Genomic DNA, 18886 nt, shown 5'->3' with positions numbered 1-18886 from the left:
TGCTTTAATCGGTTACAACCAGGGTTGCCAGAATTGACCGAAATGCCGGCGGGACGGAAGTAGACGCGAATGAACGCATGAATGAATGACTTAATAAATATTTTGTTTCGCTTTTATTTTTACTAAATAAATTGTTAACTTAAAATCAACTTTACTTTCAAGATTAGTTATATTTAACACAAATAGAAAACAAAATGAAATAAATTCAAACATTGAGAAATTATAAATTATAATTAACTAGTTTTTACCCGTGACGTGGAACGGAATAACAAAAACTAGTAAGCGGGCTATGTGTAGTTTCAGGCTGTAACAAATGTAGTCGCGATTCATTTACCCCTTTTGTAGATATAGTAACAAACATCCATTCAAAATGTTACATTTGTCATATTAGTATGAAGTATGATTAGGAGGCCTAAGACATTTTGCTTACGTCAGTTGTATTTATATTTAAATGTGATGGTGATGATGATGATGATGATGTCCTCCGTGACGTATCCGTCAATAGCGAACCTTGCTACCGAGAGTGTATATATTTATATTTAAATGTACAGTGTGTTCGAAAACTTTTTGTGTGAACCCTTATAAGGTCGGAATACCTTATTTAACAAACAACGCTGACTTCTAACTAATAGTTCTTGAGGTACGCTAATATACAGATCGTTAACATCCCGCTTAAAGGTTTACTATCAATATTAATGAGTTTAACGAGTTAAATATATAACCTTCATTATTAATTCGAGGACATAGCTGTGTTTCAATGGAAATCAATTATAATAAATCTATATATAAACAATTTCACATTTATCTATACTATTATAATAAAGCGTAAACACACACTTCTTTGTTGTCTAATATGTCAGCAATTACAGCATATTTCTGAATAATTCGTTTTTTAATAAAAAGCCCTAAACTTGCGTTATACTTTAGGCTATATATTTTCACGCCATTAAATGTTTTGGATAAAAATCCTAATGTGGGAAAGAGACCAAAGTTGCTGCCAACATCAAGAAAGAAATACTGCTAAGGTTTATCACGTCATGTCGTGTCATTTTGATATTTGGTATTGACAAATGTAAACAATAAAATAAAATTTTCATAATTTCATGCGGATGAAGCCGCACGGGAACAGCTAGTGTTATCACAAATTTATTAAAACAGACAAGTTTGTATTACTAACTAGCTGTTGCCCGCGACTTCATTCTCGCTATATTAAAATAAAAAAGTAACCTATAATATGCCCGTCTATGTCAGATACCCTTAAGTGAAAGTCCAGTCGAAATAGGCAAAGTCCTTTCGGAGATTACCCGGACAAACGCAGCTTGCGGACAGACAGACAGACAAAGAATTTTTAAATGCGATTTTCATTATCAGCAACGCAAATATATCATCTTCCCGAAATCGGGATTTTTTCTTTTGATATTACAGATACTCCAATTTTATTATATGAATATAGATAAGGCCACACCGAAATTCCAAATTTCTTTCAAATTTTCAAGTCTATCAGATTGTAAGCTTACGAAGTATTGATTTAATGAGTTAAATATTCAAAACAAATAGCGATTAAAGTGTCCTTTCTGTTATAATTGGCATACGTAGCACTTACCTTAATTAAGTTGGTAGTTTGCGAATGTCTCGTACCCACGCGAGAGCAAAACAAGTTTCGCGTAAGTGATTTATTTTCGACTCGACAGTCGAGAGAATAATGTGGCTAAATAAAACAAGAACCAATACTCTTTGATATAACGAAATGACTGACAAAACATTAAAACAGCCTCGAGGTATGTGTCTAGGTGACATATCACAAGAGAATGTGTTAAAAAGTAAAGGTTTCAGTTCATTCATTCATCATTCATCTTCCCTGCCTTATCATCCGTCATCTCAGTCATCACTCCCTTCTTTATCATGTCACCTTCACCAATCCATCCATCTCTTTCTAGGTCTACCTCTACCGATGTACCCCTCCACATTCATAACTAACGTCCGTCTTGTTACATGCGATTCATCCTTTCTTATAACATGCCCATACCACTCTAACCTTTTACTTCTTATTTTCTCAACCACTGTGGCTACTTTCAAACTTCCTCTAATATACTCATAACCAATATTTTTACAAAATTTAATATAATAATTTCAGTAACGAAATTTAAATGGCAACCTTAAATCACAGTCTATTAATGTCATTGTCATAAAGACAACCTTGAATCACATGAAAGCTGGTTCATAAAAAAATTACAGTAATAAATAGAAAACCTATTTGACTTTTCTTAAATAAATTTGTATGTCAACGAAGGAAATAACCAAGAAACTTTATTACGAGCTATAAAATGCGGTTTAACTTGTTTTTTTTATTAAGTTGTAACGTTATTTTAAACAATAATGTTTTTGAACAGACAGTAAATCCTTTTTGCTCCGACATTACTCATGTCCGAATATTACAATAAAATTGCATGAAATTAATATCTATAGGTTATTACCCTGTTACTCAAATCATAAAAAAATCTATTAATATTTGCAAATCAAGAAAAAACTACATCGATTCATAAAACTTATACAAAAGAAATCTCATTCTAATGCAGTAAAAAATCGGTCGACGAAACTGTTTTCTTAGACTGTTTTATTAAGACCATGCTTTTTACATTCAAGTATCGAAAAACATGTACAAGAAATTGCTGTCCCTTTCACAAGCTTTGAAAATAACACAGATAGCTATATATTCTGTTTAAGAGTTGTGTAGTGGGATCGCAAATGAGACAGATTCTACACGCACGTACGGCCACGGCAAACGCGGTGGACCAAGTCGATCGTGATTTTGTTACCTACTGATCAAAAGTAAATACTGTGACAATGTTTGTTCACGCTTCAAAAGACGATAATATTTTATTACAAAACTAAAGTATTGGTAATTTTAAACATGTTAAACTATTGTTAACTAAATCCAGTCATATTACTACCTAGCTGTCTGTTTTTAAACGTGTGGATATTATTCTTTAAATCGGAACGGCTCAAGGGATCTTGCTGAAAACTGTAATAGATTAGAACATAGTCTAGAAAAACACATAGCTACTGTTAAGTGTTCTAATTCTACGCGGACGAAGTCGCGGACGGAGTCGCGGGCGACAGCTAGCTACATAAATAAAAAACTCCATAAAAATGATTTACCAAGAATAAAAGACAGACACAAAAAATATTTTGAGATCAACATAAATTTAGTGCATGAATTCTTGAACATAAGTTATTTAGTTGAGGAACCAGAATTCATTATTCATTTCATGATTTAGTCCGTTTCTTTATTCAACATTTCATCAACTAGAACGTCTTCAACAATGGGCCAGAAACAACACTGACGTCCATCAAGTCAGTGAGATAATCATAAATTTATCACCAAAAAAAGTAAGCTCACAATTCGTTCGAAATTTACGATCTATTCGTTCGGAATCATTTTTTTTGCACACAGTATACGAATGCAATTTAAGCCAGCAAATCTGTCGGATTGTACGCCGCTTAAAATTACGGAGCGGTTTGTGTTTATAGCGACTTTAATGGGAATAATGGATAAACAAACACAAGCTATAAGCCAGATTTATTCGGCTTCAGTGTAATTTACACCGTTTACAAAATACTCGAATATTGTGCACGATTTTCGGGCAATATCAGTTACAAGTCTATACCTTTTAACAGAGTTAAACTCGATACACACAACAGAACTGTTCAGTTAAAACCAAGCGTGTGTAGCAGGCTTAATCGTACCCAATTTTTAGCATAATTCTGTTGAAACACCCAAAAGTAGGGTAGAGTTAACAGCAGAGACTAACGAATTACTTCATTTATAGGGAAGACAAGACGATAGTTGGAAACTAAAACAATTGATTGATTGCAAATTTAATAAGCGATTAACTTGAATATCGATTCCCAATAAACAATTCACCGTTGAACCGTAAGGAATTAAATAAATAGCATCAAAGTCCGTTAGGAATTGCCAAAGCGCTTAAAGGAAACTTTTTCTCGTCCCAGCAGTCGTAAATCCCCGTGTTTTTCTCCGTGATACGGCGCTCGGTGCGAATTGAGTAAAGCTAAGACCTCCGCGAAGCTTGAATAAGGATTGCGGCTCCACCTGCTACAGACTACTTACAAACAGAGCGTTTTTTTCTTGAACACTGGAAGTGTTGCAGCATAATATTGCATATAACATAACATGTTTTGTAGTTGATACATGTAATTCTAGTTGCTGCTACGATTTATTGATTTAACACTTTGATTAGAAGATTGTACTCAAATAAACACTTTCACCAAAGCAAGTGATATCAAAAGACAATTTTAAAGCTTTAATCTAATGCTAAGTAGATTTAACACCTGGTCTGTGATTAAAATGCCAGGTCTAAAATGTAGGATTTAAAACCCGATCGAAGTTATCTGATTTACTCTGTACCAATCAATGTTTGTACAAAGACATTCGTTTGTCGTTTGTCGTCAGTAGCTCATCAATCGTATTCTGGCTTATTTAAGCGATTGCCTTTGCTTTTGGGAATAAAAAATTCTTCCGAAATCTTTGCTCTCAACCGAAGCCGACAATTACCGTGACATTTGTCACTGTGAGTTCGTCTTCGTACAATTCGATTTCATCGTCGGGGCTTTGCATTGATTGATTGATTAGTTCGTTAGCTTCATCCGGATTCAAATATTGATCTAAGTAATTGAGTTTAGGAGATTTTTTCGTTGAAATCTGAAGAAAATTTTAACAAAATCTTAGCTATCTTACTAAATGCGAAAGTTTAGATGAATGGGCATTTTTTTGAGTTTGTTAACTACTAATAGGATCTCGATTAAATTTTGCAAATGTGTAGAACATATTCTGGAAGCCCACATAAGTTTCATTTTTTTTTTTCGCGAAAGCTGGTTACTAATAAATTGCAGTCAACACTATTAACATTTTAACTCTTATTACCACAGAGTTTCATATAAATCTCACAGTTGTATTTACAAATAGCAATAGAGCTACGCTTGTATAACAAGATGAAGGTTAATTTAAATCCTTGCGTTTGTTAGCTGCAGAGTAATTGGATTTTGAGACGTCGCGGTTGACAGTTCATTTCGTTCTACCATCCCCCCATTCCAACGTTTTATGTTAAGATTATGAAAAGTTAATATACCACGCCGCTTCCTTTGTCACTTAATTAGAAATTCATTGCTGCATTTTACGGCTGACTTATATTTTTAATGAACATTGCCAGAAATGGTTAGAATTTGAAAAAGATCGCTTTAAACACTTTACCTAAATAAGAGTATTTGGTTACTTTAAAATAATTTATTTGGTCTACTGAAGTTACATGGGCCATAAATATTATATCAGTTAGTTTAAAAATAATATTACTAAAATTGTAAATACGACAGCTTTGATGAATGTGTTCAAGTTTGTAGCCTAAACTACTTAACGGATTTCAATGAAATTTGTCATAGATGTAGAGGATAATCTAAAAGAATACACAGACTACTTATGTGGACGGAATCGCGTCCGAAAGATAATCTATTTGCGAAATGAAATGGTATAATAAATCTTTCAACATTCAACGAGTTCTCAATGTTACTAGATTGACGGCATAAAAAGCTTCATAACTGCAGCATCCAATAAATAATTTAAATAACATAAGTATAGCTGCAGTTCATTAAATTCAAGGAAACAGTCCACTGACACAAATAAAATTCACTAAAAGAAACAGAGCGTATGTTAATAATTCGCTGAAGTTAAAACAAAGCGCTAACAATTATTCAGAATGCGAACGTCAGACAAATAATGAGATACTTATTCACGACATATTAAAGTTAGCCCGTTGGAGTAACTTGTCAAGCGGCAAAAACCATAAACAGGCAGCCAACAAGCGTTTTTGTGTCAACAATAACAAGGCAAGACAAAAACGTTGACATCAAAACGTATGACGCTCAATCACCTTTCTTTTAAGCTCTTTTTGCACTAACAAAAACTTGGAGTTGTTTCTCAGACTTTACGGACTTAAGTGATTTTCATCGTATTTAGTTTGCAAGAACTTTTTTCTGATACTTAATTGTTTCTTCTTTTAGAGAGTTACTTAAAGTTTTGAAGTTGAATCTAATGTATCTAATCTACCGTTTAAAAAGGTTAATTGCGTATTCTCACCTTGTCTTTATTCCCTTTCGTTCGTTTTAATCTAGAAAAGTTTTTCCAACTTAATTAGGTAGAATATTCTGTTGCTGGAAATCTTTAAATGACTCAAACTAAGAATTCGTTGGAAATCTAAATTTACCGAACACTTGTTAAAAAAAATAAATACTGTATCATATTAATTCTCACTAATATTATAGATACAAATGTTTGGATGGATGGATTAATGTTTGTTAGAGTTTGTAACCTAAACGGCAGAATGGATCTTCATAAAATATTGTATAGATCTAAAGTATAGCGTGAGAAAACATAAGCTACTTTTTCTTTAATTCCAAGCGGTAGTAGTCGCAGTCGAAAATTAGTTTAAATATACAGCTATATCGCTTTATTTCACAACGATGCATTGTGTAACAAATGAATTGAAAAATTAATTGCATCTGTCAACATCGACTCCCGATCAAATGCATCAACACGTTCCTGAATGGATACTGATAACATTAGGAGACATATCGAAGCAACAATTGTCTCCTAATCCGGTATTGACACAGCATTAATCACGGCGACACGTCGACTATAATCTAATGAATTATCTTCCTAGTAGACTTCTTAATCATTCATAAAATTGATATGATTTAAATACTTCTAACACAGGAACGTATAAAACATTTGATGATAAGTCAAATGTATAGACGTTTGAAACACTATAAACATAATCTATCATACAATCAAAGCGAAAGTTTGAAAATTGGATATGCATTCAAAAGTTACATAAATTCCAACTGGCAACTAGCACTAGTAGCTAACAATACGTCATGATTCTATTCGGTGGTCCTGTCACTTAACAATATAATAAAATAGAACCGGCCATAGACAAATCCTCCTGGGAATTTCGTAGAACCATTTCGTTCATCAAAATTCCCAATGGGATCGACGGACAAAGTACGGTTCAACAAGTTACCCGCCCCTCTTCATATACAATACTTTATATAGACATATCGAGCACAATAAATAGCGATCAAATACAATAAACGAATAATATTCAAAGCAGTAAAAAGTTAACGTAGAATTTATTTCTGCGCAGATTCCTGTAAATGTGGAGGTTTTATTTGAAGCTATCAACTCGTTTTTAGTTGTGTACAAGAATCAAATTTTTGTGTCGACTATTTTTTTCTATACAAAACATGGAGACATTATTTTTCGTTTTTGTAAAAATTTTCGTGTTTCACTTCTCGAGTTTCAAAGCACGTAGTTTCAATATTATCGTTGAAACACAGCTGAAAGCGGTACTCCAAGTATTCAAGTCAGTGGAAACTTATAACTAAAAAGAAAATTAAAAGTCTCCCTCACAAACTTGTTAAAGAAACTCCATTTAAATAAATAAAGTAGAAAAAAAAAAACGATGGAACGTCGTTTCTTATTTTAGAATTGGACGTGGAGAAAAGTTGCCTCGGAAATAACCCAATCACTAGCAATAAACGGGACTAAAGGGAAATTAATACCACAGCAAACGACAAAGTTGATCTTGTTCGACTTGACAGATGTCAGCGAGATGAAATATTGCGTCGACGCAGCTTCGGAATCCAGTCTCGATGTACGCGACCGTTGATTCGAAGAAATTATACGAACCTATGTCTTGACATGTGAACAACTTACTTTAAACCTTTCATTCGTTTCTGTCGCATTAGACAGAGACACCAAATTTTTCGAACATTCAAACTAGGTTAACCTTTAAAACGTATTCTAATAAGAACATATATGACTACTCAACGTGTCTATAATTATCCTAATGAGTTTACATCGGTATTATACGAAAACAATAGTTAACGACTCGAACATCTGGCTCGTGTTTTAACAAAACTATTTATTGCACCAGAAACATGGAACTTGTATGACCACCCAAGACGATCAATGGTTTTAGTGATTATGTATCATAAAATCTCACTTTTTATTGCTTTCATGTTGATTCGAACTTAGAAATATCGAACGAAAATTTAACACCCACTCAAAATGAACCATCAACTGATTACTGTATCGAAGGTGGATAAGCGGTGCTTATATTGTTAATGCATTATTTTATACCTTTATCTATTGTATTGTGTTCGTATTTATAATTGCTTAAACAACCTTCCAAAATCAGATCATTCAAGTGCATCTATCTTACTCCAAGACGATAATTTTCCTCGTGACTAAATTTCGCATCGTCTTGACCATTTGTTGTAAATGTCCCACTTGAAATGTTTATTTAATTTATACCAATAACTCTTAGTGAATTATGGACGTGGGCAGGAAGACGGTGTTAGATCAGATATTTATTGTGAAACTCCTCATCCATTTACGGACGATTTATCGTTTGTCCCAACATTGAATCACCAGTTTTTGGAATACTCAAATTAAATGGTATGGTTTAGTAATTCTTTCATATCATGATAAAGTAAAATTACATTCAGCTCTTAAAATAAGAACAAACAATAAGTAGAATTGGAAAATACCAATATCTGATAATGTCAAATAAATAATCACAGTCGCAATAGGGTAAATGGTACGTGTTCATTTAAAGATTCTCATTTATTTTTAAATTTTCTGGTCATAAATATGTACAAACTCTTCAACAAATGTCTCAATGATCGTTAAACCTACTTGGTAGAAATATTCCTGAGCAATTTCTGAACGACTGACAGAAAGTGTATAAAATGCGTTGTTAAACGTAGAAGACAACTGCTACGGAATAAAACTAGACTCTAAAACGTTTACAACCAACGGCAATAAAGAACTCTCAACACGCTGGGGTTAAGTTGCTGTTTTGAAATACATACAGCTACGCACGTCAAGTGAAATATTCTAATAGTCTCTAGGTTCACTAGTATTAAAATCCAACACTTCCTTTGCAAATAGAAATTAAGTTACAAATCTTCACCAGAAATAATTTAAAACAACGTTCCAATCCATATTATATCACGCATAATATGATTTCTTGCTTCGAGTGAAAATATGTATATAATCATAGTCAATTTCGATCAAAACTCATACAGTTATTACAAATTATGTATCATATTACCTGTTCACTTTTATGGGGCCGCCAATCTATGGCCGGCCGCTGGCCACTTGTATAAAAAATACAAAACACAACAGCTGTTGTAGAAACGGGTACAACCGAATAGAAATTTGGACGGACATAATCCATTATCTTAATTTAGATACGGATAACAAAAGACCGTAAACTATGACATATGCTGTGCGTATAATAAAAACTGTTATAAGTTTTTACTTAACGCTTTTAATGAAATTTTATAGATTATAAAACACATTGAATAACTCAAGATAATAGATTAAATTCTAGATCACAATGATTTGATGGCTACAAAGGTAGAGGAAAACCGAAAGTATGGATGGATTGTGTGATAGAGGATATTAAGAAGGGAGTGGATTCAGATATGACGGCTGATAAAAATGTATGAAAGAGCAGCACATAATACGTTAACCCTCCGTACGGATAAGGACAAGTTGATGATGAATGAGAGTTCTTTCAGCCAATTTAAAGATTCAAGCTTGACATACTTAGCTGTTAGTGAGATCACAGATAATTCTTAGAAGTTGTCCACATATGGAAAAAACTGTAGAAGACTCTTCTTTGTAACGGACTGGTTTTCTTTCGAAGACAGGTGGAATCAGTTAGATGAGAAACAGAAAGAACGAAATTAATTACTCTTACATATTGAGACAGATGTATAAGGCAGTGCAATACTATAAATTGATAGTTGAGTTTTTTTGATTGTATCCGCCAAATCTCACTTTAAATAGTAAATTACGAACGAGACTGGAAATGTCTCATCGTATCTCGATAGCAATAAAGGTGATTCAGTGTTCGAATGCACTGCAACAGGGACGTATTTATGATGCGCACCAAAATCGTAAATTAAACCTTGTCGGCACTACACGTTACCAGTTGACAGTCATCAGTAGCGATCGATAAGCCTATCTCCCTCACACATCGTGCGGACCGCACTGACTTCGAGGACATTTTGGACATTAAAAAAAAAAACAGGTAAACTGTCCTTCGTTAGCGGTGCTGAAGCTCAAAGCGAAAAAAATATAAGATAAGAATCTATAATTTCTTAGAAGTCGCGGACTGATTATAAACCCGAGGGAAGTTGGCCGTGGAGAATTTTCGAATTAAATGCATAATTCGAATTTAGCTGTTCACACTTCGTGGGTATAGTAATTCGGTTTGGAATGAGCCGTCAAAAGGATGTTTGAACCCATGGCTAGTTTATCAGATAAGGCGACGTTAAATATATAACTTTATTCGATATGCAGGAATGTGGACTGGAGTTACGGAGGATTGGTCGCCAATGAGCCGTACTCAGATAAAATCAACGAAAAAACAAGTATTTGGATCGTAATAATTAATGACCAGTGAAATTATCCAATTCTATACTTCTTTTTATTTCTCCGTAGCTTGTATTTGTTTTGTAAAACTGACAATTTTGTTGAAAATCTTAAAAGGCTAATAGCTTTTGATAAATGTTACAAAATGAATTCTTGTATAGATTTCTATAAAGTTATCGAGAAAAAAATCACTTCTGTGAAAATCTAAGCGGCGGTTATATCGACTTCATAAATTGAGACATCACACTAACTTTCTGGTATGTTATTATTACTGCCACCTTTTTTGTGTTGTTTTTTTAAACGCCGCAGGTAAAGATTCTAAGGACGCGGCATATGGTTACACAAATTACGTTGCTTTGAGAAATGATTGATGAAACTTGAAATTAGTAAGGGATTAACGCGTCGATGATTTTTTAGTAAAAAGATATATACATCAAGCGTTCATACAAATAAATCTTCATACACCTTTAGATAGAGAAATCTGTCGAAATAAATATCAAACAAAAACACCTTTCTTATAAGCTACTAGTGACGCCCGCCGGCTTTACTCAATCCAATGCTGATACGAACACGTGTTTATTTACATCAATAATATGCATGCAAATTATACATACATTGCACATATAAACTTTCTTCTTGAATCACTTTATCTATAAAAAAAAGCATCAAAATCCGTCGCGCAGTTTAAAAATCTAAGCATACATAGTGATAGACAGATAGCAGGAAGCGACTTTCCTTTATATCTATACTTTTATAATATAGCGTAAACATACACTTCTTTTTTGCCTAAGATGTCAGCAATTACAGCATATTTTTGAATAATTCTTTATTTAATAAAAAGCCCTACACTTGCGTCACGCTTTAGGCTATATATTTTCATGCCATTAAACTTATGGGGTAAATACTTTGGATAAAAACCCTAATGTGGGAAAGAGACCATAAGTTACTGCCAACATCAAGGAAGTAAGGTTGCCATGGTTTGTCATCATGTTATGTCATTTTGACATTTGCAATTGATAATTTGACAAATGTAAACAACAAAATATAATTTTCATAATTTAATGCGGATGAAGTCGCATGGGAACAGCTAGTGTCTTAATGTTTTAAGACGAGGTTTAGTTAATATTCTTTTATTATTACCGTTTCTAAATTGTCTAGATATAAAATCTGTATAACCATAGCGTCTAGTTTTGTCTCGTCCCGTTGCGTCAAATGTTTGCTTGACTCTGTCAATAGAGGTCTGTTTTATTATACGTAATGAACCGTTTCTACGTAAAAAATCTTTTTTTATGAAGTTTCACTGTTTGTTAATTAACATGCAGATGAAAGAGCAAATGTCAAACATTAATAAATACGTGACTTGAGAATTTTATATTGCATTTCAAGGTTATGATTTTTCTACCATTAATAAGATTTTCAGACTTAACGTCTCATTACGTTTTTGTACGCACACCTTTGAATAAATTATCGCACAAATATGTAGTTTCGCTTTGATTCCCATAAGCTTATATGGTGCACACACTACTCGATTTTTAGTTGTGCAACTAAACAGTTGGCTGAGAACAATCGACAATCGCACAACAGTCGTGCGATAAGCATCTTTCTAAAAACTGCGCATTAAGATCTATTAAAAAGTAAGCAAAAAAAAACAATAAACCAATGGTAAAATTTTCTTACAGTCATCATGACAAGTGTTGGGTGTAAACAAACTTTACGACCTCCTTGGAGAGCAAAAACTTTTTCGACAACAATCGTAAACGACCCTTTATTGAAATGTTTTAGAGTTTCGAAGATGTTAAGCGGCATATGTTTGGCGCCGGGGGACCTAAAACAACATCGAAGCTAAGCGCCACATGATATAAAGGAGACCGCATCCGTTTATGATGTTTTGCTAACTGACAGACAAATAAACATGACTTTATTTAGTTTTCAGTCATCAAAATGTTTATAACTACTACGTTTTTTGAAGAAAGCGTTTCACGAGTCATATCTTTAGTGTTTTGAGGTTATAAATTGTAAAAATACTTCACTATTTTTTTTACATATCAAGGTTTTCAAATAGCACGGCATAATAGTGATTAAAACAACGACGAGTCAACTGGAATAAAAAGATTACATACGATTTACTAAGTTTATGAAAAAATCTCGTTAAATTAGGTATAATACAAACTATAATCTTACTTCTCACTAATACTGTTAATGCGAAAGTTTGGATGGATGGATGGATGTTTGTTAGAGTTTGATGTCTATATTGATGAATAGATCTTGAAGAAAATTGGCTTAGATGTAGAGGGTAGTGTGAAAGAAAACATAGATTACTTACCTTTTTTGTTTTTTAATTCCACGCGGACGGAGTCGCGGGCGAAAGCTAGTAATCTAATACTACAATCATCACGGACGTTTAGTTATATTCATAATAAGAAGGCATTAAAATAGAAATGAACAAAGATAAAACACAACCCATTCAAATAAATGTCGAAAGGTAATGTTCAATTAATGTATTTAATTTCTTAATATTGAATTTCAACACAACAGCGTACCACTGAATTAATTATTAATTTACATAACAATAATAACTTTATTGAGTTATAACTGTATTCGGTTACAACTCAATGAAGTTACGTAAACCAATAATAACAAATACACAGCGAGCAATAATTCAACAATCAAATATTGCGTTCGACGTAACATTCTGTAAGTTTATTTGTAATAGTGCATATTGAAAAAAGAGGTCCTTTATATGTACAGAAGTACAAATGTGGGGAACGAGCGGCCATCTGTCGCCCCAGAGTTGGGCTTGAATCCATTTGTATATTAATGGCGTTTTCATGTCACGTGTGTTTAATATTTTCGATGCGAAATCGACAATTTTTCGACCCCTTATGGATAAATAATGCGATATAGAGAACACCTAACTTCCAATTCAATATTACTAATATTATAAGTGCGAAAGTTTAGCCGGATGGCTGTTTGTTAAAATTTGTAGCCTAAACGGCTAACCGATCTTGTTGAAACTTGGCATAGATGCAGAGGATTGTCTAGAAGAACACATAGGCTACTCACTTTTGTTTTTTTTAATACCACGCGAACGGAGTCGCGAGCGAAATGCTAGTACATGTAAGATTATTAATGTTGTATAACCAAGCACAGAACCGTGACAATTATCATTCGGCATATGTTTCCAACAAAAGAAAACAACAAAAACATTGCCACAAGAATTTATAACACGTCAAAATCTGAGGAGGAATGGCTTCCTTTGGATAGAGACGTTATTTTTGAAAACGTATAAAATTAATTGTGCAGTATCGCGCATCTGCCGTCTCCTTTGTCCTTTTTTTTCATCTCCGCTTCGCTTTTAATACTGGACGCTATATGAATGAAAGTTTTAACACACGCAGACGACCTTTTGGTTTGGACAGACTCTGACATCAAAATATGTTTTACTTCACTTTTAATATTACAAACTAGCTGTAAAACATACGAATTCTGAAAAAAAAAATGCGTATCCCATGGGAATCTCGGGGATAATTTGTAACCCATGTACTACTCCAGACTTTGTTTTATATCTGTGACTAATAAGATATGTTAAAACAGTGCAATTATTAAGAAAGCATGAAATAAAATTATGTATCCCACGGGAACCATAACTATTTCCGGGATCTAAAGTAGCCTATGTGTTCCAGACTAGCATCTGTATCTATGCTAAATTTCATCGAAATTTGCTTAGTAGTTACGGCTACAACCTCTAAATCGCATTTATAATATTAGTAAGAAGTAAGATAAATGTTTAATTTTGTAGTTTGATTTTTGTTAAAGACAGACTTTTGTGTATTACGGTAACCCAAAAATACCAAGCTTCCAATCAAAACCAAGATGGCGACACTCGCTATCTGATCGGTTCTTGTATTATCTTATCTATAACATCATAAATAACTTTAAATTAAGATATCTTGTTGATCGTTACTAAACCTAACTTTACTTATGTAACTGATATTCTTTCTGATAAGTAATCGTTCTATATTCACATGTACTAACGTATCAAGCTCAAGTTACCAAAATTAACTCTCCCATTCCTAACAAACTCCCCGACAATTCCTTAAATTACAAACATTTCAATTACCATATAAATAGTTCCTACAAACTCCGAGTCAAACGATAATCATCTAATCAGAGATCATTCAAAAAGTTTTATATCGACGAGATAAGTCTAATCATCAACGAATCAAAGTCACATAAATTTTTTTGTGACTTTGATTCGTTGTTGTGAATTTGAGTCGTTAGACATAAAAATACAAGTTAATTGGTACAATAAATAGATCTTTAATCTTTGATTGATTTGTGTAAAAGTCGTTCGATTAAAAAAGTTTGTGATTATTACCAGCCAGTATGGTTTTCCTTTATTTTTACTTAAGAAAAATTTAAATTTGGAACGCAAATTTATTATGTCATTGTTCAAAAACATTACCACAGAATGAGTTCGTTACACGTTCAAAGATTTATTTTCTTTTCATTCGAGGACAAAACAAAACAAAACACATCGTTATTCGCGTCCATTGTTTAGACTAAATTAAAACGTTATTCAAATGGCTGCACAAACGTTTACCTTTTGTATAAAATACGATTAAAAAAACATCTTAATTGCATACATCTGTTATAGCGGTCAGATACTGAGTTTATAGCCGTTTTGTTTTACAATAAATTGCCAAGAGACAAAAAAGGAGACGTAAAAAATGAATGAAGAAAACAAAGCGCATAATGAATTAAAGAACATAATGAGCTGTCGATTTCGGATCGGAGAAACGCGGACACCTGCGTAGGAACCGAAATGTCTTCATTAAAACGAACCTCAGACAACAGGTGCATTTTTATTATAGGAACAAACCGCAATTTATGCTCTCTGTGACGCTGCAAATGTTTCCTGACAGATTGGTGAAGTTTCCTTTATTACTGTAAGTGATTTTACTACAAAAACATTGACAGAAGGTATTACTGACTCTTGAATGTATATTAAAAGCAATTATCCGACGTATCGCCTTATTAGGTTTTAATTATCTTTGTCAAGTCTTTTTCCATTTGAAAAATAATTGAGATTGGATATTTAATTATGTTGAAATGGAATGTTTTGAGGTTATGTGTAAACGAGCAGCGAGAACACCGAGGTCTTTTTTAGTGGAATCTGATTAAATTTCTGCAAAAATAACATCTTATAAATAATTGCTGGAGCTCGCGACTTTGTCCGCGTTAAATTAAAAAAATTATAGCCTGCCACTCACAGATAAATTACCTTTCTAACGATGAATGAATTTTTAAAATCGGCTCAGTGTTTTTGAGTTATTTCAATACATAAAGAAAATACACATAGATTAGTAGCTTAGTATTACGTTCTATATCTTTGTCATATTTCATCGAAATACACTAAGCTGTTCCGCATATACCTTCTACTAAACATCCATCAACCCTTTCTAAAGTTTCTGATTTAGAATATTAGTTAGAATAAAATCACTCTGATTTCTATTTACACAGGGACTAATAGTTAAAACTTGGAAGTAAGGGTGTTATATTACAAGAGCGTCATCAGTGATTTGAGAGCGGTGTTTACAAAGTCACGAACCCTGTAATTGTTTCGCTTCTACCGCTGACAGGCACCCCGGGGAAGCCCCGATTGGCGGGACTCTTGCAAGATGGCGGCCGACCTTTCCTGACCCATCCGTCAAGCGAGAAGGTGGAACATCTGTTTTAACATGTCAGAATGGCAGTTAATAAAGCCGTTCCTTCGTGTTTTGCTTTTAGAATTTGTTTTACTTTTTTATTTATTCTTTATTCGTTTTTAAATTGTGATTTCGATGTACAAATCCGTATTAGAAGTTTATCTTCAAAATGTTAGTAATAATGATACCATTAAGTCGCGAGATGACGTATTTATCAGCGTATCTCACTTTCTTCCGTAAAAGTGTTCTTGTTTAGCTATTATAAGAATCATGATTGAATACCGCAAAGAAATTTCTCAATAAAATTTCTATAGTGTATACTTTTATTTGGCGATTAAATAAATTTGCTGCCAATAAACAAAACATTAAACTCAGATTATCATAGCATAGCTATTCCCATGCGGCTTCATCCGCGTGAAGTTAATAAAACTTTATTTAATTGTTTACATTTGTCAAATTCTCAATTGCAAACGTCAAAATTACCGTTACCATAATAATCTTGCTTCCTTAATATTGGTAGCACATGAAGGTTTTTTCCATTTTATTTACCCCGTACGTTTAATAGCGTGAAAACATATAGTCTGAAACGTATCATAAGTGTAGGGCTTTTAATTAAAGAAAGAATTATTCAAAAATATGCTGTGATTGCTGATATACGCCACAAAGTAGTGTGTGTTTAAGTTTTATTATATTAGTATTGATTATGTGAAGCATTTGAAATCACAAAATGTAAGCTCACAAAGTTAATATAAAAGAATATAATGACCGACGCCCGAGGCTCGCAATTTCCGTTCCTCAGTTCGCTGCCGAAATACGCTGTGAATAATACGTGGTGTAACTTTGATTGTTCATCATGTTGCTTGTTTAGAACAATCGTTAGCGTGTCGTACCATCCTTTCTGAACTGCTTTATTTATTGCCCTCTTAAATATAATATCAGAAAAATAAACGGCTATAATACAGACAATTTACGACTTCATTATTATAAATAAGTTTTGTTACAAGTTTTGCGAAAGATCATTTCCTAATATAAAAGATTTTGCTTAAAGAATGTGTTGATATTAAAAGTTTTTACATACCTTAATAAAGACGTCAATCTCTTAAACATCTGGAAAGAAAAATAATACAATTATTAATTTATTTTCCATAAGCTTTTGCCCGCGACTCCGTCCGCGTGAAATTTTAAAAATAGTAATAAAGAAATAAAAATATAGCCTATGTTACTCACTGATAAATAACCTTTTTAACAGTGAAAGAATTTTGATAATCGGCCCAGTAGTTTTTGAACCTATTAATTACATTCAAACTCACAAAGTTTTCCTCTTTATAATATTAGTATGAGATCTACAGGTGGAAACTGTAATTAAGTTTTCAAGTCAAAAAATAAGTTCAATTGAAATACGAAATTGTTTTAGGACTAGCCAAGATTTTGTTTTTTTTTTCTTTTAGTTAGATGTGGATTAATTTTTTTCTATAAGACTAAACTAAAGTAAGCCGTTTTTAGCCGCTAAAGTGATTATGTGACAGAGCAACTTTTTTCTAACCATCATGTAGTTAAACCACGATTCCCAATGATTGCACTCTCAAATCCTTTAACACATAATTCCTTATACCTGGAAGGTTCTTACTAACACATCTGAGCGTCCATCTCTGTTGTTACAGTTAAAGTTTATATGTGCATCTCTTTCCTTGCCCCGTGTAGAGATCTGAGCAAACAACGTGCGTTCAGAATTAAGCAATTATGTTTAATTTCGAATCCCCGCGCAGTTGGCCGCGGCGAGGGAGTGTGTTATTTTGGATCATAATTTGTGAGAAGCTATCCGCTTGAGCAGCTGTAAATTATACACTATACAGGTGATTTCTAAGTAAAGTCTAATGCGAGTAAGTGCTTAGTTACAATAAAGAAAATTTTGGTCTTTGAAAATTTGCAATGTAAAGGAAAAAATGACGCGGTATAATTCTACGACGACACCGCGATGTAATAAATTTAAGTTAGTACAACAAAATGAGTGTAAAACAAATGAAAATGATTTCAATTTTTGAAATCCGAACGTCCCGTAAGTGACTCGATATCAATCATCATTTATATCGCAGCATTTTCGACGATACGTCAAAATGTAAATGCATTTCGAATATACGGTGAAACGGAATAAAAAAACAGTTCGCTCGAACAGAATTCTGTTTCTAAAAATCGTAACGACGAAATGATTAATATACTTCGAGTTCAAAAAGTGACACTTCACGTCAACGGTCTTTAATGTGATTGGACGTTTTCATATGAAGTACAACATCGGGCGGGACTCCCATTGGTGTAATTAAAAAGCGTAGATTATTATCGCCTCGTCGACCAGCCAGGTTTCCGGTGCGTAATTGTTAATAGGGTAACTGTGAATAGGGGTTTTAATGAATAAATAACATTGTTTTCAGTAAAAACTACTCAAATACGAAAGGTCGACCGTTATTTTTCAATTGGTCACTCGACTCCATTCTTATTTAAAAGCGCGGAACATTATTTTGAATTTCAAAAATCGAACATAACGATTCTGTTATTTTTAAATTTCCTCTTGGCAAAGATTAAAGGAGGGAAAGGATTTACGATCAAAGAAAAAGTAAATTGAACTGAATAAAGGTTTCCAGAAAATTAGGTTCGCTTCAATATT

At 33.2% G+C, this 18886-nt stretch overlaps 1 protein-coding gene across 4 annotated transcripts in view; it reads right to left on the bottom strand.

Annotated features, from left to right (window-relative positions):
* LOC106101173 overlaps positions 1 to 18886 on the bottom strand; it is a 103877-nt gene that overhangs the window by 31373 nt on the left and 53618 nt on the right. For 2 of the 4 annotated variants that reach the window (XM_013280315.1, XM_013280318.1), the window contains exon 4: positions 17306 to 17334. The exons of 1 other annotated variant lie outside the window; for it this stretch is intronic. The gene's annotated coding sequence lies outside the window, so the exon portion shown is untranslated. Of the gene's footprint in view, positions 1 to 1603; positions 1877 to 17305; positions 17335 to 18886 lie in introns of those variants that run through there. One more of the 4 variants, XM_013280319.1, reaches the window with a different exon arrangement.

Source organism: Papilio polytes, unplaced genomic scaffold, assembly GCF_000836215.1.
Source record: "Papilio polytes unplaced genomic scaffold, Ppol_1.0 DF824024.1, whole genome shotgun sequence".
In the NCBI taxonomy this organism is placed as follows: Eukaryota; Metazoa; Arthropoda; class Insecta; order Lepidoptera; family Papilionidae; genus Papilio; species Papilio polytes.
The sequence above is the reverse complement of the archived record's forward strand: the minus strand, read 5'-3'. Positions and strand labels throughout refer to the sequence as shown.